The 23248-nt window shown below is 44.9% G+C and overlaps 1 long non-coding RNA gene and 1 pseudogene across 1 annotated transcript; both read left to right on the forward strand.

The window, feature by feature from the left end:
• Positions 1 to 2670: 2670 nt before the first annotated feature.
• LOC128773833 (uncharacterized) lies at positions 2671 to 4119 on the forward strand. Its single transcript, XR_008418289.1, has 4 exons — positions 2671 to 2743; positions 3633 to 3735; positions 3892 to 4008; positions 4084 to 4119. It is a non-coding gene; the product is annotated as an uncharacterized LOC128773833 (long non-coding RNA).
• A 186-nt stretch (positions 4120 to 4305) lies between these two features.
• Positions 4306 to 5801, forward strand: LOC128773761 (melanoma-associated antigen 9-like; annotated as a pseudogene).
• The last annotated feature ends 17447 nt before the right edge of the window (positions 5802 to 23248 follow it).

Below are 23248 nucleotides of genomic sequence, written 5' to 3' on the forward strand. Positions count from 1 at the left end.
ACAAGGGCTTCATGAAAAGGTGTGCAGGCTGAGGAGAGGGTCTGCCAGGCAAGAACAGAGTAGGAATGTTGGGGAAGTGTTAAGGAGGAAGTGGAAGAGGAGCTTGGGTGTGGTCATATCACCTTGACACTGTCTCTGGATCTGAGTTGTCAGGGCATGTTCCTCTTCTTCCTCCTTTTGGTGTTTGGGATAGGTTGTTCCATAATTCTGCTAAGGGTTTATGGTTTCCTGGTCACCTTTGCCTTTTCAAAATTTCCCAGTGGTCTACCCAGCATTCCTCACTTGCCTACATATAGCTCTGTCTAGGACAATGAGGAACAACACTCTTAGGCTTTGATTAGTCAGTAAGGATCTCCTCTAGCCAATGGTAGTGTTGGGGGAGGGCCTTAGACATTCCAAAAACCATCCTGACATGTCCTTGGATAGGCGGTAGGGAGGCCGAGATGCACCTTAGACATGACACAGAACCTCCTGACACCATCCCTCCATGGTGGGTGTAAGGAGGCCAAGATACTTTGGTTGGAGAAAAGGAGCATTTCTTTAGAACCCCTGAAGAGCCATTTCAGACCGACTGACCTCTGATCCTCACAACCCAATGTTAAATTCTGATGGGTCACATGGCATGGAGAGTGTTTCAACAAACCTTTCCCCAAGGCCACCCATTTTAGTGGTTCATTGTGTTCTCTTCCATCCTTCACTCACCATTAACTAATTTTTGTATGTCTTACCTAAAATCCCTCCAAGGTAATGTGGATGTATCTATGTTTCTGTGGAAATGTGAATCATTCCACTTCCCTCCTAAAATTTCTCTTACAGACCTCTCTACGAAAACCACTCATTTATTGGGTACTACCAGGGAAATTTTCTATTTCACGTTCTTTTCTCAGTGTCCATGTAGCTTTCTTCAGTTTTCTGATTTCAAGGTTGAAATTACTGCCTTCGGGCTGCCTTCAGTGAATATAGTTTCTCAACTGGGTATCTTAGTCTTCTTTCAAATGTGAGAGAGTAGTGTTCATCTCAGTAAGAATAGTACCTGAACTAGGGTTTAAACACTGTAGAATGAATGAGGTGAGTATTTGCAGCTGAAAGGTGGCCTTGATCTTTGCATGTAGGAAATTATAGTCCTTCATCCATCTCAGGGAAGTCTAGGGGTGACAGCCTGGGTCTCAGGCACACAGACCCAGGTCTGTAGAGGGTGGAGCCCGATACTGCCAGAGCCACGGTGAGGATCCCTGGGAGGAAGGAAAGGCCCCCGGCCGCTGGAACCCATCTCCACAGACACCTGGGGAACCCTAGCTAGGGGGCCCGGATGTGACTTCACCAATGTCCCTCCCCCAGGTGTGACAGAGGTGGGGACCTCAGTCTGGGAGGCCTGATTCGGGCCAGATAAGTGAAGGGGCCCAGGCCCGGCAGCCAGACTTTCAGGTCAACCTGTGAGGGAGCATGGCGGCCCCCCACCCCACCCCAGAATCCAGGTCAGCCCTGCCAGCAACCCCAAGAGACCCCGGCAGGGTCGTCCGTAGGAGCCCCTCTCCCAGCGGGGCTAAAGGTGGTGGATTAGGGGTCCCAGAGGGTGGGGCCCAAGCTCTTCCAGCAGCAGCTGTCGGGACCTGAGGGACAACACTGCACGGGGGACAGGCGCTCACCCCTACTGGGGCCCCGGGGTTCTTGGAGAGGGCAGCCGCAGGCCGCGTCTACTGAACTGCACCTCAGGGGTCCGAGGGAGCTGAGGACCTTGGGGTGAGGGGCAGAATTACAGGTCGGAAAAGGACAGGGGCACAGGCCAGGCCACGAAGTCCAGGTGGGGGTTGGAGGGAGGATCCAGGGACTCAGGTCCCCAGAATGCACAGAGGGGACCTCCCAGGGTTCGAGCCCTCACGTCTTTCTGGGAAGGCCCCTAGGCGGGATGGGGAATAGCCAGGGAGAATCAGGCCAGATTTCCACAGTGAGGTGTCAGAGACCCCGGGGTTGGGGGGCACTGGGACACCTCAGTTCTGAAGAGGGCAGGGCCCGTGTCCTGCCTGGGGCGATTCCTAATGAGGAGCAGAGGGATCTGCAGGCAAAGGAGCCAGGACCCCACAACAGAGTCAGTCCGCGCAGGCCCCCGGGAGGGATGGGGACACTGGGCGAGGCTGGACTTGGGCATCCGGGTCTCGGATCACCCGGACCGGGGAGTGGGGGTCGGATGGGTGAGCTGGGGAGAACCGAGGACCCGCTGTCGGTCGGGAGCAGCCGCTCCGGCGGGCAGAGGGGAGGAGGGCCCAGGTGCTGTCAGGAGACCAGGTCCACCCCAGCCCAGAGCTACGAAGTCAGTCCGTGCCGCAGGCCCGGGGAGCCCCTGCATCGGGTGGCCAGAGGTGGCGGGCGCCCCGTCACTGAGCCTGGGCGGTGCGTCCCAGAGACCTTCGGACCCTGGTCTGAGGGGCACGAGTTCCCTTCGTCAGCGGCCACGCGCCCAGGCCATCCCCGGGGTGCAGGAGGCCACGGAGGGAGCACCGAGGGAGGGACTCCGGCCCCCAGAACGGAGGCCCCGGCCCGGAAGGCGACCCCTAGCGGCAGCCTAGGGAAGCCCCTAGTGGGAATGAAGCCCCGCGGGGTGTCTGGACTTCCGCATCCGGGTCTCAAGAGACTGGCGGGGCGGGGCGGGGCGGGGCGAGGGGGCCTCGGCGTCGTCGGCGTCTTCCGGCCTGCGCCTCGAAGCCCGTCGGGCGCGGGAAGGGCGCCGAGCCTCGTGGGCTTCGAGGTGAGGCCCAGAGGGAGGAGCGAGGGAGCCGGGACCCAGAGGGGAATGAGTCCGGCGGTGGGGGGCGGCGGTGGAGGCCGCAGGGTGGCGCGGCCACGACGACTGTGACCAGGGCGTGAGGCGTGGGCGGCCTCGGGCTCTGGGTCCCAGCCCGACCGAGAGCTGGTTGCGCGCGAGGAGCCGGCGTCAGGCGGCAGAGCCCGAGGCCCAGGCCGCCCAGGGAGTCCGGATGGGGACGAGAGGACAGGGCTGAGGGACCCCAAGGAACCCATGTGAGCCCCTGCCATCGGCCCCGGGCCTCCCCGGACTTGGTCGCCTCGTGCGACGCCAGCCGCCTTGGCCCGGACCTCGCCGGGCCGGGAGGGCTCTGGTGGGAGGCAGCGGGCCCGGGGCTCCCCGGGAGAGCCGTGCGGGAGGACGGCCGGAGGCCCCTTGGACCCCAGCCCCGGGGCCGCCGTCGGAAAGCCGCCCCCGCGGTGGGTCTGGGCGAGGGGAGGGCCTTGGTGTGCGGGGCTGGACCCCGGTCAGCCGAGGCAGGATCCCGGGCCCTGGCCGGGGTGCAGGGGAGAGAGGAGGCGCTGCCTCCCAGCCCAGGACACCTACGTAGGGCCCGGGAGGCCTGCCCTGCCGCTCGGGTCCGCTCTGGCTGTCAGCGGAGGCCCAGAAGGGGCAGGTCCAGGCTGGATGGGGTGGGGGCTCCCGGGGTGGGGGGGCGCCCAGAGTCCTGGCCAGAACCTCCTGGCCGCAGTGGGGGGTGGGGGCCCGGGGCGGTGCACGCGGTCTGCACCCACCCTGAGACCCTGAGGCGCCCCCTCCGTCCCTCCCTCCGTGTCTCCCTCCCTCCCTCCCTCCCTCCCTCTGTCTCTCCCTCCCTCCCTCCGTCTTCCAGGGGCTCGGAGAGCTCTGGAGTTGAGGCCTTGGTCTGAGGCAGGAGTCCCGAGGTCACAGAGCAGAGGAGGCGCGGCCGCGTGCCAGTCGGTTGTCCAGGCGAGGTGCGTGCTCCGCGCGTGGGGCTGGGGGCTCGCCCATCCCACCCCAGAGGGGACCCCTCGGCCCCCAACCCCCACGCGGCCCCGCTCTCAGGCCTGGGAGCTCGGGCTCTGTGGGCTGGGCCTCCCCCTGAGGAGCCACCCCTCATCTGTCTTCAGGGTCTCGCGACCATCATGCCCCTGGGTGAGAGGGGTGCGCTCTGCAAGCTTAAGGAGGAGCCAAGAGAGGTCCCGCTGCCATGGGATGCACCGCTGCCAGAGCCTGAGGACAAGGAGGTGGAGTTGAAGAAGGAGGAGGTGGAGGAGGAGGTGGAGGAGGTGGAGGAGGAGGTGGAGGAGGTGGAGGAGGAGGTGGAGGAGGTGGAGTTGAAGAAGGAGGAGGTGGAGGAGGTGGAGTTGGAGGTGGAGGAGGTGGAGTTGGAGGTGGAGGAGGTGGAGTTGAAGGTGGAGGAGGAGGAGGTGGAAGAAGTGGAGGTGGAGGTGGAGGTGGAGGTGGAGGTGGAGGTGGAGGTGGAGGACGTGGAGTCGGAGGAAGAGGAGTTGGAGGAGGAGGAGGTGGAGGTGGAGGTGGAGGTGGAGTTGGAGGTGGAGGAGGTAGAGTCGGAGGAAGAGGAGTTGGAGGAGGAGGTGGAGTTAGAGGAGGAGGTGGAGTTGGAGGAGGAGAAAGCAGAGGAGGAGGAGAGGGGGGGCCCGTCTCCCTCCTCCTCCTCCTCCTCCTCTTCCTCCCTGTCCTCCTCCTGCTCTGTCCTCATTCTGGTCCCCCTGGAGGAGGGATCTGCTGCTGCCCGGTCCCCGAGTCCTCCCCAGAGCCCTCGGAGCACCTGCCCCTCCCCCAGTGCCATGGCAGGCGCTCCGGGGAGCCAGTCCCACCAGGGCTCCAGCAGCCCCGATGAGGAGGGGTCGAGCACCTGGGGGGCCCCGGCAGGGGCCCAGGCCTCGCTCCCAGATGCGCTCCGCGTGAAGGTGGCCGGCCTGGTGCTGCTGCTGCTCCTCAAGTATCGCACCAAGCAGCCGACCACACGGGCGGAGATGCTGGCGGCGGTCAGCCGAGATGACCGGGACCGCTTCCCCGTGATCTTCCGCCGAGCCTGCGAGTATCTGCAGCTGGTCTTTGGAGTCGACGTGAAGGAAGTGGACCCCCGCGAGCACTCCTACGTCCTGGTCAGCATCCTGGGCCTCAGCTGCGATGGGACGCCGAGTGGTAGGGACGGCATGCCCAAGACCAGCCTCCTGGTGCTGGTCCTGTGGGTGATCCTCCTGGAGGACGACCGTGCCCCTGAGGAGGCGGTGTGGGAAGCGCTGGGGGTCATGGGGGTGTATGCCGGCAGGGAGCACGTATTCTATGGGGAGCCCAGGGAGCTGCTGACCGAAGTCTGGGTGCAGGAAGGGTACCTGGAGTACCGGCAGGTGCCCGGCAGCGAGCCCGCACGCTACGAGTTCCTGTGGGGTCCCAGGGCCCACGCAGAAACCAGCGGCGTGCAAGTGCTGCAGCACATCCTCGCGGTCAACAGCAGGCAGCCCGGGGTCTCCGTGTCTGTCCGAAGAGGCTGTGAGCCATGAGGAAGAGCGGGCCTGAGCCCGAGGGGCAGCCGGGCCCGTTCCCGCCTGGGGTCGAGCAGCTTCTCCTGCGGGGCACGAAGCCAGGCCACTTCTCGCCTGCGAGTGCGAGCAGAGCGGGCGCTGGGCGTTGTGAGTAGTGGAGGGCCAGGGCGGCTTGGGGGAAAGCGGGGCCAAGAGCACGTTTGGGTGGGTTCTTGTTCTCTGTCTACGTGGCCTCGGAAATCGATCTTTGTTTCCTCGAGGAAGTTTTCAGATGTTGTTCCTTGTCACAGAAGGTTTCGTGAGCTTCGGGCTCAGCGTGGGAGTGGCACCCACGCCACAGGTGTTCGAGAGTCAGAGTTTTGCCGTTTGGTGCAACGAGCTGGGAACCCTTCCGTCCTCGTTCGGGATCCAGAAGGGAATCGCGGTGCCTGGGCTGGGCACAGACAGGGATGTCTTGCAAACGTGAAGACCTTGGCAGTAAACGGATGGTTTCAGGACATGGAGAAGTAAAAGATGTTCGTTCTTGCTTCTCGTCCCTTGTCGTCTGTCATTCTGGACAAGGGACATAGAGATGTGTGCCTGCCTTTGCTTGGGTCTCCAAGAAAGGAGGAGACACTCGATCTGAGCAGAGGTCCCCAGCTCACTGGGACATTTGTGGCCGGACATTCGCCGAGCTCTGCTCGCTCTCGGAAGGGCCCTGTGTTGGCAGTGAGGACACTAGGAGAGAGAGGCAGGACACGTCCCACCCATAGGTGACTGTCTAGCAGCGACAGTCCCAGTGGGAAGGCAGGGAAGGGTCCCCTAAGAGGAGCAGAACAAACCAAAGAAGGGTGAGGCAGTGTGGCTCCAGGGGGAGCCCTACAATGGAGACATCCTGAGCCAGGCTGGCTTGGTGTCTCTGGTCAGTGTGATGCCTTCTGCGCAGCTGATCACAATGAAACTGGATGTTGACAGTGGCCAGGCCCACAGATGGTGTCCCTTAGGGGTATGAGCAAAATCTCAAATAGATAATTGCTCTGAGAAGTTCCTTTTGGATCATGGACAAACCAAAGAAATCTCCTCCTGGGTCCGGAAGTGAAAGTGTCCTGCACTCTTGTCCCGGTGTAGTTGAACACAGTGCACGGACTAGGTGTTTTCTACCCATCATCTGCAAGGATTTCTGGAGAAATGCAATAATATTCCTTTAAAGTCAAGCCCAGAAGGCTCTAGACGGACACTGTTGTTCCTGGCCATGGGAAACCAGAACCAAGTGCATTATAAAGATGTTTTCATTTGATTATCTTGAGTGTCCTTAGACAGCTGTAAGCCAGGTCTAGGTTTTGGTGTGGGAGAAATGAATGAAAGTTGTGGTTTGGACGGAAGAGCATGTGGAAGGAGGGAGGAAGTTGGTCTTTGATTCAAATTCTAGCAGCTTTGTGCTGTATCCAGCTGGGACGACTCCCCCACGCCTACATTCCACGCATATTCTCATATATCCCACATATATCCCCTATTTAGAAAATGGACTGTGGGGACCCTGGGCGGCTCAGTCGGTTAAGCATCTGATGACAGCTCAGAGCCTGGAGCCTGCTTCAGTTTCTGTGTCTCCTTCCTCTCTGGCCCTCCCCTGCTCGTGCTCTGTCCCTCTCTCTCAAAAATAAATAAAACATGTTTTAAAAATTAAAAAAAGAAAATGGACTGAGTTTTATTTATGAAGCACCCTCTTTGGCTTATTAGCTGTTCCATGTTCTGTTGAGCTGCATATTCTCTAGCATGACCTGGAAAACAAAAAATATCCCAGAGGAGAGAGTAGAAGGGTCTGGGATCAAAACAACATTAGAAACAACTGCCATTCATCACAGTTCCGATATGTGCCCGGCACAGTGCGAGGTGCTTTCCATACATCACATACATTCCTGCAGTCCTGCAAGATGGGGCTTATGAAACCCACTTACTTCACAGATGAAGAACCTGAGGCCCACAGGGCTTGGTCGTTTTCCCAGGATCACACGGCTAGTAAGTGACAGGGCAGAAACCGGACCCCTGGTCTGAATTCATGGAGAGCCCACGCTGTTCCCACCCACCCCAGCCTGTGGCCGACCGTCTGACTCCTACGTTTCTCTTCTCGCTCCCATGGTGTTTCCCAGGTGACATAAAGTAGGACCCCGAGGCCCAGGTAGTAAAAACAGGCCTAAGGAAGAAAGGTGACAAGAAGAATCAAACACAACTTGGGGATTTTCCGAGTCTTGTCCAGAGCAGACTCTGCTAGGTGCCGCCGTTTCTTTCCAGTCCCAACACTTTCCCCCATGACAGCCCCTGGTCTTCCCACATGTGCCCTCCTGTCCAACTCCGGAACCTGGCCTGCCGGCCAGCTCATCACCACCGCCTCCTCTCCTGGCTGCACAAGGGCTTCATGCCCTCCCATGACATAGAGCATGCCTCCTCCCTGCCCAGGTTCCCTGGCTCTCCTGGAGCTTACCCTCCAACCCCTCTGACAGCTAAAGCCCTTTTGATGGGAAACGGGACTTGGACTGTGACCTTAAGACATCTGTTCATCCCTCCCCAGGGAGTCTTCCATACACTCTCTGTTTTCCCAATGGGCTGTGAGGAATGTCTCATTGCACCTATAACCTACAGGGACTTGGGGATTAACCCTGATGTTACACAGCGGATATTTGAAGCCACCCTGGTGTGTTTGCAGTAGGACTTCAATGATTTTCTTATTTGAAGCTGGGAACGGAACACATATTCAGATGAAGGAGCTTATTTAGGTGGTCAGATAGTAATGCTTCATCACAAGTGGTAGATGAGCAAACATCCACTGAAGTCAAATTCCTAAAATCCCTGGAATGCTCCTGGGTGGCAAAAAATGGTTCCTCGGTGGACATATTAGGCCAAATTGAACCAGAAAGAAAGAACCATCCTCCCACTGCCTCTTGTCTGGTACCAGCCCCACGGAAAAGCCCTGGCGGCCAGTGAGCCTAATGGCACCTGTGCAGGTAAGGTGTTGAGGCAAGTTTAGTCACGTGGAGGGTAGCAGAGACTCACAGGTTCAGACTTTACCCATGTTTCAAAAAGAAGGAGGAAATCCTCGCCTATTGTGATTACAGATGGCAATGCAGGGATTTTCTGCAGGCAATGCAGAAAAGTACTATTGAGTGAAGAAGGTGAACGCTTCCTGCTGAGAGGTACAGGATCCTCTTAACATTAGATGTGGTTCTCTATTTGAAAGTATCTGTCATGTGGTAGGCACTTGAAAATTCAAAGAAAACCAAGGCAAATCTGACCTCAGATTACTCCTCCGAGCAATAAGGTCGGTTGTCCTAACAAATTATGATAGTTGCCTTTGGTTGAGCACCTACTGTGTAGCGATACGTGGGAGAAATTTCAACGCTCATCCATACCGTGTCTTTGCTTTCCTTCCTGGACACAGGGGACCCTGCATTTCCAGTCCACTTGTAGTTAGGAAGGGTCATGTGATGACCCTTTGCCACGGAGACGTGAGCAGAAGCATCGTTCGTCACATCCAGGCATCTCAGAGCCAGTATGTCGGTATGTCAGCTCCGTGCTGTCTCCCTTGATTCACCATGGCCACCCCATGTTGAGATAGGGGAGCCACAAGATGAAAGCAACCTGTCTCTCCAGGGTCTAGGAAAAGCGGAGGGCCCCTGCCAAACTGTATCAGAATTTACGTGCACCAGCATGCACTTTTGTTGTGCTAGCCCTTCAAGTGTCAGGGTTTGTCTGTTGCATCAGTTAGCAGTTACTTTGACATGGCTGCTTTTCTGTTGTTAGACTTACATGGAAATTTCAAGTACAAAGGTAGTAGTGCATATCTTCCTGCTTCCAAAAAACTCTAAAAATACAGGTAAGTCACAATGTTCCCTTTTCAAAGATCTTCCACAGTTCAGCCTTCTCCTCAGAGGTCCCCACGACTAACAATCTAGTGTGTGTTATTTAAAGGTGACTACGGTTTTCAATAGTGTGCTGTCAGAATATATCGGTTTTCTTCAACATAATAGGTAAGAGTGGACATATTGTTCTGCCACTAGCTTTTGGTACTTAATAAAATGGACGCAGGATATTCCCGTGACAGCACATATAGATCCACCTCACTTTTGAAACTACTCCCTGGAGTGTTAAAGTATGTATATACCACAATTAATAACATAAACATTTTTTTTTCCTGGTGGAGATGTAAGTGGTTTTCCCTGTGTCCTATGATTAATGAAGTGAAAACAACATCTTTGAATACGAATGCCTGGGTAAACGTTAGAAAACATTGTTTTCTAATGACATATACATACTAACATAGACATTGGGTTAAAGTGGAAAGGGTGTGGACAGTTTAACATTTTATAGATACGTCTGAAATTTTATTCCAAAAATGCTATACTGATTTGTATTCTCATAAAAATTGCAAATGATTTGAGATTATGCAATACCAACAAGATATTTCCCCTTTACTTTGAGAAAGAAGGATTTGGCCAGAGTGACCAGGAGCCAGGGGAGGGAACCAGACAGGACACCCTCAGCTAGGAAGGGGCATTGAGAGCATCCAGCAGAAAGCGATTGCCACAGTCCATGAGAGAAAAGGAGTACAAAACCAAGTCCAGGGAGCCCCCAGGCAGGCTGGGAGTTGGGGCTCTGAATCTAGAGTCTAGCTTAGGGGCAAAGGGGCCAGAAGGAGAGAAGGTGGGGAGGGAGAGGGACCTGGGACAAAGAACATGAACAGGCTGGGGAAATCTCTGAATCATTATCACTAGCTGGAAGCTTCAGGGTGGTCTGAACAGGGCAGGTCTATTGGATGAATGGACCAGCACCATGCCAGACACCCCGCTGCCTTAGAGTCCCCCTACCTCTGTCAGGAAGAGTACACTTGGCTCCCTGCGTCATTCAGGTGAGCGACATCTCTGGATTACTCTAGCATTATAGCATTATCTAGTGCATCCTTGCCAGGGTCCTGGGGCTGGAAGCTGTCAGGATGCCTGCTGGAGGCTGGGGACTTTCCCTCTGGGTGCAGTGCAACCCCACACAAAGGGCGGGGCTATGTGAGTGAGGGGTTAGTGAGCCGAGGAATGATGGCTGAGAAGGGCCAGGAACAGCCAAGAGCAGTGGAAGGAAGTGTGCAGTGGCAAGGAGGGCGAAATCAGAAGGAGAAAGCCCTGGGACTAATCATCTCAGACTCTGCAGATAAACGGCTGGGCATGGACACGCTTGAACGCTGTCCAAATGGTGTCCCTGGCTCGGACTGCCTTCCAGGGCTTCTGGGGCCTTGGCATAGAAGGAGCGGATGTCCTGTGGCCATGACGACTGGCCTGTGTTGCCATCAGATTCTGTCTGGGATACAGGACTGGCCCAAGATGCAGATGTTTGCAAGGTGGATGGAAAACCTGTAAAGATGGCACTTTTTCTTGTTCAACTGATGAGGAGGTGTGGGCCCCAATGCACGACAAGGAACATGAATGGGCTGGGGAAACCTTCTGATAGACTATGTTTCCTAGGAAGGAAGCACCATGGACACCCTCAGAAATAATTTCCTATGGGAATTCTGAAGTTCATGAGCCATTGGAGAACTGTAGGTTTCATCTATGGAAGTGGAAGGCTCAGGCAGGGGCCAGGCTCCACATTTTGAGTCAGTGAATGGCCCCCTCTATCAACTGGATATATATACATATATATCAATGTATACATATGTTATATATATATACACGTATACTTTTAGTAAAGGAAACATGGAAAAATTCCTCTGATAGGTGGATTTCTGGTTGAGTACAGGCATAATATATGCCTTTTGGGTTACTTTTTAATACTCTGCTCCTGGCATCCTTGTCCAGGCTGAGCATGCATCCACCAATACTCAACACTTACCTCTGCTAACCTTGTTTCAGGCAGCTGGCAGCTCTGCAGTAACTAAAGTTACTCATGACACAGAGCAAGCAGCTAGGGGCAACTTTGAGCCCAGGAGGCTAGGATTCCATGAATCCATCCTATATGTCCTGTATCTCACTGGAAAATCTCCTTGATGCATTCTGTATCTATCTAACTGGTAGACTATGGTTGTCAAAATTTTAGGTGAAACCTTTGACTGCAACTGAAGCCTTCCACACAAATCCACTCCACAAACGTGAGCAAGGTAGAGTAGTGTGGTGGAAATGAGGACTATGAACCCAGTCCTATCCACTCAGCACCCTTTCTTCCCCCTTAGGGCAGTGGGTCTCGTCACCCAGCTGGTTCAACATTCGCAAATCAATCAATGTCATACATCACATTAATAAAAGAAAAGAAAAGAACCTGTCAATCGATGCAGAAAAAGCTTTTGCCAAAATTCAGCATCCTTTCTTAATAAAAACCCTCGAGAAAGTCGGGATAGAAGGAACATACTTAAACATCATAAACACCATTTATGAAAAGCCCACAGCTAATATCATCCTCATGGGGAAAAACCTGAGAGCTTTCCCTCTGAGATCAGGGACACAACAGGGATGTCCACTCTCACCGCTGTTGTTTAACATAGTGTTGGAAGTGCTAGCACCAACAATCAGACAACAAAAGGAAATCAAAGGCATCAAAATTGGCAAACATGAAGTCAAGCTTTCACTTTTTGCAGATGAGATGATATTATACATGGAAAAGCCGATAGACTCCACCCAAAGCCTGCTAGAACTGATACATGAATTTAGCAAAGTCGCAGGATACAAAATCAATGTACAGAAATCAGTTGCATTCTTATTCACTAGTAATGAAACAACAGAAAGACAAAGAAGCTGATCCCATTCACAATTGCACCAAGAAGCATAAAATACATAGGAAGAAACCTAACCAAAGATGTACACGATCTGTATGCTGAAAACTATAGAAAGCTTATGAAGGAAATTGAAGAAGATACAAAGAAATGGAAAAACATTCCTTGCTCATGGATTGGAAGAATAAATATTGTTAAAACGTACCCAAAGCTGTCTACACATTCAATGCAATCCCAATAAAAATTGCACCAGCATTCTTCTCGAAGCTAGAACAAGCAATCCTAAAATTTGTATGGAACCACAAAAGACCCTGAATAGCCAAAGTAATATTGAAGAAGGAGACCAAAGCAGGAGGCATCCCAATCCCAGACTTTAGCCTCTACTACAAAGCTGTAATCATCAAGACATCATGGTATTGGTACAAAAACACACACATAGACCAATGGAATTCAGTAGAGACTCCATAATTGGACCAACAAAAGTATGGCCAACTAATCTTTGACAAAGCAGAAAAGAATATCCAATGGAAAAAAGACAGTCTCTTTAACAAATGGTGCTGGGAGAACTGGACAGCAACATGCAGAAGAATGAAACTAGACCACTTTCTTACACCATTTACAAAAATAAACTCAAAATAGATGAAGGACCTGAATGTGAGACAGGAAACCATCAAAACCCTAGAGGAGTAAGCAGGAAAAAACCTCTCTGACCTCAGCTGTAGCAATTTCTTACTTGACACATCCCCAAAGGCAAGGGAATTAAAAGCAAAAATTAACTCCTGGGACCTTATGAAGATAAAAAGCTTATGCACAGCAAAGGAAACAATCAACAAAACTAAAAGGCAACCAACAGAATGGGAAAAGATATTTGCAAATGACATATCAGACAAAGGGCTAGTATCCAAAATCTATAAAGAGCTCACCAAACTCCACACCCGAAAAACAAATAATCCAGTGAAGAAATGGGAAGAAAACATGAATAGACACTTCTCTAAAGAAGACATCCAGATGGCCAACAGGCACATGAACAGATGCTCAACATCACCCCTCATCAGCGAAATACAAATCAAAACCACACTGAGATACCACCTCACGCCAGAGTGGCTAAAATGAACAAATCAGGAGACTATAGATGCTGGCGATGATGTGGAGAAACAGGAACCCTCTTGCACTGTTGGTGGGAATGCAAACTGGTGCAGCCACTCTGGAAAACAGTGTGGAGGTTCCTCAAAAAATGAAAAATAGATCTATCCTATGACCCAGCAATAGCCCTGCTAGGAATTTACCAAGGGATACAGGAGTGCTGATACATAGGGGCACTTGTACCCCAATGTTGATAGCAGCACTTTCAACAATAGCCAAATTATGGAAAGAGCCTAAATGTCCATCAACTGATGAATGGATAAAGAAATTGTGGTTTATATACACAATGGAATACTACGTGGCAATGAGAAAGAATGAAATATGGCCTTTTGCAGCAACATGGATGGAACTGGAGAGTGTTATGCTAAGTGAAATAAGTCATACAGAGAAAGATACCGTGTTTTCACTCTTATGTGGATACTGAGAAACTTAACAGAAGACCTTGGGGGAGGGGAAGGAAAAAAAAAGAGGTTAGAGAGGGAGGGAGCCAAACCATAAGAGACTCTTAAAAACTGAGAACAAACTGAGGGTTGATGGGTGGTGGTAGGAAGGGGAGAGTGGGTGATGGGCATTGAGGAGGGCACCTGTTGGGATGAGCACTGGGTGTTGTTTGGAAACCAATTTGACAATAAATTTCGTATTAAAAAATAAATAAAACATTAAAAAATAATTCTTCACAACTAAGGGAAAACACTTATGAGTACTTTAACCAATGCACTATGAATTATAAAATTTTCCACTCTGTTGCAAACAAGAACTATACTCAGCCCTATGTAAGCTCAGGAGATCTCTCTGCATACCTTTTCTATCTCCAGTATTCTGTACTGGAGGCTCTAGCCACCTTGGCCTCCCTGGTGTTCCAGCTCCATCTTTTCAACACAAGGAGAAAATCAGGCTCCCCCACTATTTATTGTGGTCTGCAGTCTCTTTCTACGAAGTAAGTAAGCTAAGGGCAATTGTAGAGTTTGCCTTATTTGTTTTTTCATTTAGCATAAATCACTGTCCCATGTTGCCTAACTCCAATAAATTAAAAAGTTTTGTTATATATGTATGTATTACATATATATGTATTTACATGGTATAATTGTGTATATATATATATATATATATATATATATATTTTTTTTTTTTTTTTTTTCAATTGTTTTAGGTAGGTGTGTAAATTTGGTCCCTATTCATATTGGCCAGAATCAGAAGTTCTATGCTCCAAATTTAAAACCTAGATTATCTATAGCCTAACCTGTCTGTAACAAATGCACCAACATTTCAAATTTATTCAAATTAAATATGTGATGGGGATAAAGGAGTGCACTAGTGATGAACACTGGGTAATGTATGGAAGTGTTGAATCACTATATTGTACACCTGAAACTGATATTACACTGTATGTTAACTAGAACTTAAATAAAAACTTCAAAAAAATACAACCAGAATTGAAAGACTGTGGGACCCACACACACACACACACACACACACACACACACACACACACACACGTACATGTAGATAGACATACATACAACCGGGAGAGTATACAGCAAAATTCCAACAACTGTTTTTCTCTTGCTAGTGAAAATATAATTTATTTATTCTTTCAATATTTTCTTTTTTTTAATTTTTAGTGTTTATTTATTTGAGAGACGGAGGGACAGAGACAGAGCATGAGCAGGGGAGGGGCAGAAAGAGACAGGGAGACACAGAATCCAAAGCAGGCTCCAGGCTCTGAGCTGTCAGCACAGAACCCGACACAGGGCTAGAACTTACCAACCACAAGATCATGACGTGAACTGAAGTTGGATGCTTAACCAACTGAGCCTCCCAGGTGACCCAGTATTTTCTAATCCTTTCTGAACCACATATACCTTCCCTTCATAAGTATAAAATATCATAAATATTTTAAATGTGATTTACACTACCAAAAATAAACATGGATTCTGTAGATGGCTAGTTTCTAATATTGATCAACATCATCCTAGACTCTACTCAGCCTCCACTGTACTTATCATTTGTGTAACTAGAAAGAAACAAAAACTTTGAAATTCAATTAGTAGGCTACATGGTGTCACACAAATTTCAGCCTTTTAAATACAATGTCACAGATAAGAATCTACCTTATTTTTAAGCCCTCCCTTCATACAAAGTATTAACTAATATTTTGAAAAGAAATTATATTTGTATTTAAACCATATTACACATGACACAGTTAGATCCAATATTTATTTATATAAGCCTGTGGCTAGCCAAGAGGAATTATAATGATTACATTCATTATTATGCATGTTATTTATGTCTCTTTTCCAAGTTAATAATAAACAAAATTATTTTTAAAACATATACTTCAGTCAGTACTGCCATTAATTCTCAGCATTGCCTGAAAACACACTTTTATTTAAATATTCCTTGATTTTCATAAGAACAATGTAAGATTTTCTTAAGTATGATCAGCAATTTCCTTCATAGACAATTTTACAACACATAGTTTTCTAAATTAATAGCTGATTATCTTTCACAAAGTAAATACCATGTAAAAAGAACTATAATTCATAATTCTGTTAAATTTTCTCTTGTACTGTAGGTGTTAGTGTGTTTCTCCTTTTTCAGAAGAGCTACACTTTTTTTTTTCTCCTGTGAGTACTTTAATTTATGTCCTTAGCCTTTTTTGGGGGCAAAACTCATAAACCTCTGAGTTTTGCCAAATTATTTTGATTCAAAAGGTTTTCTATAGATTTGCAGTTATAAAATCTATGCACATAATTTATTTCTTTGCCATGGAATAATCTTATGATATTTTTATTTTTCTCATTTTAAAATGTGGATTCACATTCTCAAGAATAGGATAAAAATTAAAATAAGTAAGCACTAGTACTTTTACTAATATCTTTTTCTTGCCAACACCATATTCAATCAGAATGTTCCCCCTTGCAAAAAAAAGTTCCTTGTTTTCCATAATATCATTTTGTTTTCTTTATATACATTTGGTGTGTATCTAAATGGTTTGCTGGCTATTCCACACTTTTAAACAATTACACACTACTATTAGGTCATAATATAGTTATGTTATGTGTTCTGTCATTTTATCCTTTCTCAAAATTCCTGTATCATATATTCTTTGCTCTGAACATGTAGTTTCTTATAATGTTTTTTTAATTTTAAATTTCAGTATGGTTAACATGCTGTATTAGTTTCAGGTGTACAATATAGTGATTCAACACCTACATATGTTAGTTTCCTATACTTTTATCTGTATCCAAAGCCATTGCGTCTAAAACTGCTCCTTTTAAAATTCCTCAGGCTGACTCTTAAAAACTGAGAGCAAACTGAACGTTGATGGGGGGTGGGAGGGAGGGGAGGGTAGGTGATGGGTATTGAAGAGGGCATCTTTTGGGATGAGCACTGGGTGTTGTAAGGAAACCAATTTGACAATAAATTTCATATATTAAAAAAATACAACTTAGTTAAAATACAAAAAAAAAAAATACAATTCCTCAGGCTGATATCAAACATTTCAGCTTCTCTGATCTTTTTAAGGAATTGTGTTTTTTGTTACATTATTCTTTTTCTAATTTTGATTTCATTACTTTCTGTTCTTACTATATTATTACCATCCTTTTCTTGCCTTGGATTTAATTTATGTTTCTTTTTTATATTTTCTTACAGTAGAAGCTTAGATTTTTTAATTTGAGTTCCTTCTTCCCTATATAAGCACTTATTAACATAAATGTCCCTGTAATGCATGACTCTGGCTGAATCACACAAACTCTGACATTTTTATTTTTATTAAATTGAAAGTGTCTTCTATTTCACTGAATAGTTTCTTTTGATACACGAGTTAGTAAATATGTGTTTTGTAGTTTCCAAATAATTGGAGACTTTGCAGAGACCTCTTTTGTTATATTCTTCAGTTTAATTCCATATGGTTAAGGAACGAGTAAGTTGATTAATAGTGTTGTTAGGTTTCTTCTATATTTCCAGATATTTTATTTATCTTCTACTATAATTTACTCAGAAAGCAGTGTTTAGCCTCTGAATATAATTGTAGATGTGACTATTTCTCCTTTTAGTTCTATCAGTTTTTGCTTCATGTGTTTTGAAGCTCCAATTTCGGTGTATACATGCTTAGGATTGTCATGTCTTCTTAATGAATAAACTCTTCCATCACTATGTAATGTTCCTATCTATCCACATTAATTTTCTTCCTTATGAAGTTCAATATTTCTGGTATCAATATAGTTACCCCAGCTTTCTAGTTTTCCAAATTATCAAATGGAAATTTTTTTCCTTTTGGTATACAGTTCTAAGCTTTAATGTACATATAGATTTGTGTAACCACAACCACAATCAGGGTATAGAACTCATCATGCTCCAAAAAAAAATTTCATGTGCTACTCATTTATAGTCATAACTTCCCCTGGCACTTAACCTTGGCAACAACTCATCTGTTCTCCATCACTTTACTTTTGTCTTCTCAAGAAAGTCATATAAATGAAATAATAGAGAATGTAACTTGTTGAGACTGGTTTCTTTCACTCAGAAAGCTGCCTTTGTGGTTCATCCAAGTTGTATGTATCAATAGTTCATTCCATTTAATTGCTAAGTAGTAACCCATTGTATGGATGCACCACAGTTTGTTTATCCATTCATCTGTAAAAGGACATTTGGGTAAATATGAATATATTTTGGCAAATATTAATAGAGCTGCTATAAACATTCATGTCTAGGTTCTTGTGTGAACTTAAATTTTTATTTCTCCCAGGAGTGGCATTGCTGACTCATATGGTGTCTGTATGCTCTGGAGAAACTACCAAATCATTTTCTTCATTGGTTGTACCATTTTATATTCCTACCAGTAATGTATGAAAGTTTCAGGTGTTCTTTATCCTTGCTTGCATTTAGTGATGCTCTTTAAAAATTAAAAACACTTTGGGGCACCTGGGTGGCTCAGTTGGTTGAGCATCCAACTCTTGATTTTGGCTCAGGTCATGATCCAGGATCATTGGATCTAGTCCTGCGTCAGGCTTGGTGCTGAGTGTGGAGCCTGCTTGGGATTCTTTTTCTCTCTCTCTTTCTCTGCCCCTCTCCCCAACTTATGCTCTGTCTTTCCCTCTCTAAAATAAAATAAGTTTAAATTTAAAAACATTTTCGTTTTAATTTTAACCTTTCTCAAATGTGTGCTGTGGTATTGAATCATAGTTTGATTTGCATTTATTTATGGTTTATGATGTAGAACACTTTGGTGGAGTGCTTACTGACATCTTTTGCCAATCTTAAAATTGTGTTCTTTCTTTTCTAATATTAGAGCTTTGAGACCTCTTTATATATTATGCACATAAGACTTTTGTTGGATATATGATTTGCAAACATTTTCTTTCTGTTTGTAATTTGACTTTTTATTCTTTTTCTCAGAGCAAATATTTTTAATTTTGAATATACCTAATATATCAATTTTTCCCTTTATGGATGATGCTTTTGGTGTCATGTTTAAGACTTCTTTGCCTAACTCCAGGTCAAGAAGATTTGACTCTAGGGTTTTTTTTTAAACATTTGTAGTTTTTCATTTAACATTTAGATCTTAATTTTGGTATAAAGTGTGATGTTTAGGTAAGAGATTCATTTTTTAACATAGATGTTTAGTTGTTCCAATATATTGAAAAGGCCAACATTTCTCAATTGAATTGGCTTTGTCCTTTGTAAAAACTCTAAGTAAAAGGTCTGTATGCTGAAAACTATAGGAAGCTTATGAAAGAAACTGAAGGTGCAAAGAAATGGAAAAACATTCCATGCTCATGGATGGGAAGAACAAATATTGGTAAAATGTTGATACTACCCAAAGTAATCTACACATTCAAAGCAATCCCTATCAAAATAGCACCAGCATTCTTCACAGAGCTAGAACCAACAATCCTAAAATTTGTATGGAACCAGAAAAGACCCTGAATAGCGAAACTAATGTTGAAAAAGAAAACAACAGCTGGAGGCATCACAATTCTGGACTCTAAGCTGTATTGCAAAACTGTAATCATCAAGACAGTATGGTACGGGCACAAAAACAGACACTGAGATCAATGGAACACAATAGAGAACTCATAAATGGATCCATAAGTGTATGGCCAACTCATCTTCAACAGAGCAAGAAAGTATCAACTGGAAAAAAGACAGTCTCTTCAGCAATAGTGATGGAAAAACTGGACAGCAACAAGTAGAAGAATGAACCTGGACCACTTTCTTACACCATACACAAAAATAAATTCAAAGTGGAATAAAGAGCTCAATGTGAGACAGGAAACCATCAAAATCCTAGAGGAGAAAACAGGCAGCAACCTCTTTGATCTCGGCTGCAGCAATTTCTTACTAGACATGTCTCTGGAGGCAAGGGAAATAAAAGCAAAATGAACTATTGGGACCTCATCAAGATAAAAAGTTTCTGCACAGCAAAGGAAACAATTGACAAGACTAAAAGGCAACAGTCAGAATAGGAGAAGATATTTGCAAATGACATGTCAGATAAAGGGTTAGTATCAAAAATCTATAAAGAACTTATCAAACTCAACACCCAGAAAACAAATAATGCAGTAAAAAAAAAATGGATAGAAGACATAAATAAATACTTTTCCAAAGAAGACATCCAGATGGCTAACAAACACATGAAAAGATGAATCATCAGGGAAATACAAATCAAAACCACAATGAGATACCACTTCACACCTCTCTGAATGGCTAAAATTAAGAATGCAGGAAACAACAGGTGTTGGCAAGGATGCAGAGAAAGGGGAATCCTTTTGCACTTTTGGTGTGAATGCAAACTGGTGCAGCCACTCTAGAAAACAGTAGGGAGGTCCCTCAAAAATTAAAAATAGAACTACCCTATAAGCCAGCAATTGCACGCTAAGTATTTATCCAAAGGATACAAAATGCTGATTCAAAGGGGCCCATGCACTCCAATGTTTATAGCAGCACTATCAACAATAGCCACAGTTTAGAAAGAGCCCAAATGTCCGACTGATGAGTGGATATATTTATGATACATATATGATATATATGATACATTATATATATATGTATATATGATATATGTATGATATATATAATGGAATACCACTTGGCGGTCAAAAAGAATGAAATTTTGCCATTTGCAACAACAACTTACATCCAGGAACTAGAGTATTATACTAAGAGAAATAAGTCAGTCAAATAAAGATAAATATATGATTTCACTCATATGTGGAATTTAAGAAGCACCACAGATGAATATAGAGGAAGAAAAGGAAAAATAAGATAAAAACAGAGAGGGAGGCAAACCAAAGAGACTCTTAAATACAGAGAACAAACTGGGGTTGCTAGAGGGGAAGTGGGTGGAGAATGTGTTAAGCGAGTGATGGGCATTAAGGAGGGCACTTGTTGGGATGAGCACTGGGTGTTGTATCTAAGTGATGAAGCACTGGGTTCTATTCCTGAAACCAATACTACACTGTATGTTAACTAACTTGAATTTAAATAAATAAATTTTATAAAAAAGCTCCACAGGCATTTTTGTATTAATCAATTTCTGGACACTCTAGTTTCATTGATCTGTATGTCTATCCCTTAGCCAATAAATACCACATGGTCTTGATTACTATAGTTTTATAGTAAGTCTTTTTAATTTTTTAAATGTTTATTTTTGAGAGAGAGACAGAGACAGAGACAGAGACAGAGAGCAGTGGAGGGACAGAGAGAGAGGGAGACACAGAATCAGAAGCTGGCTCCAGGCTCTGGCTCTCAGCGCAGAGCCCAACGTGGGAGTTGAACTCACAAACTGTGAGATCATGACCTGAACTGAAGGTAGACGCTTAACCAACTGAGCAACCCAGGTGCCCCTATATTAAGTTTTAAAACCAGGTAGTGTGGTTCTTCAAACTTTGTTTTACTTAAAAAAAAAATTAGCTCTTATAGTTCCCTTGCCCTATGATAAACTTTTTGAATCAGCTTGCTTATATGTACAAAAGCTTCTGCTGGGATTTTGATTGGCATTGCTTTTACCCTATAGATCATTTTTGTGAGAATTGACCGCTTTACTAAGTTGAGCCTTTCAGTTCATGTTTTCTCTATTTATTCAGTTCTTTGATTTCTGTCATTAGCATTTTGTAGTTTTCAGTATACAGATAATATATTTTGTCAGGTTTATACATAAGTATTTCATTTATTTGAGGTATTGAAAATAGTATTTTAAAAATTTTGTGTTCTAATGTTTATTGTTGTTATATAGAAATATGATTTACGTTTGTGATTTACCTTCTATCCTAAGATTTTGCTAAGCTCACTTGATAGTCTAGGAGTTTTTTATAGTTTCCTTGAAATTTTTACATAGATAATTGTATCTTCTGAGAATAAGGACAATTGTTCCATGCCATCCTGTATACTACTTGTTTATATTTCTTGCTTTATTCCACAAGTAAGAATTCCACTGCAATCTTGAATAGGAATAGTAAGATCAGACATCCTTGCCTTGTTCCTGATCTTAGTAGGAAGACATTCAGTGTTTTACTAGAAAGTTTGATATCAGCTCTAAGTTTTTTATAGATGTCCTTTATCAAGTTGAGTAAGGTCCTTTTTATTTTTTGTTTTCTGAGCATTTTTATTATAAGTGGATGTTGTGTGTTATTGTGAAATATTTTTTCTGCTTCAGTTTAGATGATTATACAATTATTTAGCCTGTTAATATGGTATATCATACTGATAAATTATGAAATACTGAGCCAACCTTGCATTTCCCAGATAAATACCATTTATTATTTTTATATGTTGCTGGATTCTATTTGCTATTATTTTGTTGAGGATCATTGCATCTATGTTCATGAGGGGTATTGATCTTGTAGTTTTCCTATTCTTATTCTATTTTATCTTGGTCTTAATATAAAGGTGATGCTAGCCTTATAAAATCAGTTACAACAATCTTTCTCCTGTTCTATTTTCTGGAAGAGATTTTATAGAATTGGTGCTAAGTTTTCAAAACTTTGGGAGAAATCATCAGTGAAACCATCTGGATCTAGACATTTCTTTTTCAGAATGTTTTAAAGTATTCCACCAAGTTATATAATAGTGTATAGTACTGTTCCAGTTATCCATTTTATCTAGGATAGCCTTTGGTGGTTCCTGATTTTTAAGGAATTATTCAGTTTCATCTAAGTTCTTGAATTAGTTTACATAATTTTTTCTTAGTATTTTTTTATCCTAATGCCTGCAGGGTTAGTAGTGATATCTCTTGTTTCATTCCTGATATTAGCCATTTGTGTCTTATTTCTCTTTTGCTCTATCTAGAGTTTTATGAATTTGCTTGATCTCTTCAAAAAAACCCAGCTTTTGGTTTCCTTGGTTTCCTCTTTTTTTTTTTTTTGAATTTTAATTTCATTGATTTCTTATCATTTATTTCCTTTCTTTTGCTTGCTTTGTTTTTTTTTTCTTTTTTCCCCAGTTAAGGTGGAAGCTTAGATCATTGAATTGAGACCTTTCTTCTTTTTTAATCTAAACATTAAATGCTATAATTTTCTCCCTAAATATTCCTTTAGCTGCATCTCACAAGCTATGTTTCATTTTAATTCAGTTCAGTGTGTTTTTATTTTCTTAAGACTTATTTTTGACCCATTGACTATTTAAGAATGTGTTGTTTAATTTCCAAGTGTTGTGGTATTTTTCCCATTGTATTTGTTATTGTTTGATTTCTAATTTGATTCCATTGTGCTCAGATAATATACTCTCTATAGGTTCAAGTTTTGAAAATTTGTTAATGCTTGTTTTATGACCACGAATATTGTCCATTTTTGTGAATATTCCATATGTGCTTGAAAAATAGGTATTTTGCTGTTGGTGGGTAAAGTGACGTTTCTTCCATATGTACTTGATTTCTATATGAGTAAGCTGGGGTTGAGTTGAGGACTTGATACACAACTTGATGGAACACCTTTCTCACATTCCCTGTTCTCAACGATCTCCACCACACTCTGGCCCCTAAGGAACTCCTTTTTGGTCTAGCTAGAAAGTCCGTCTGTAGTCTGGTTCTTGCCTTGAATGGTTCTCCCCAATGGCCACATTGTGGGAGAATAAAAAATAGAAAAAGGGGTTCTTCTCACCTCA

Source organism: Panthera pardus, unplaced genomic scaffold (assembly GCF_024362965.1).
Source record: "Panthera pardus isolate Hobbes unplaced genomic scaffold, ASM2436296v1 HiC_scaffold_27, whole genome shotgun sequence".
Classification (NCBI taxonomy): domain Eukaryota; kingdom Metazoa; phylum Chordata; class Mammalia; order Carnivora; family Felidae; genus Panthera; species Panthera pardus.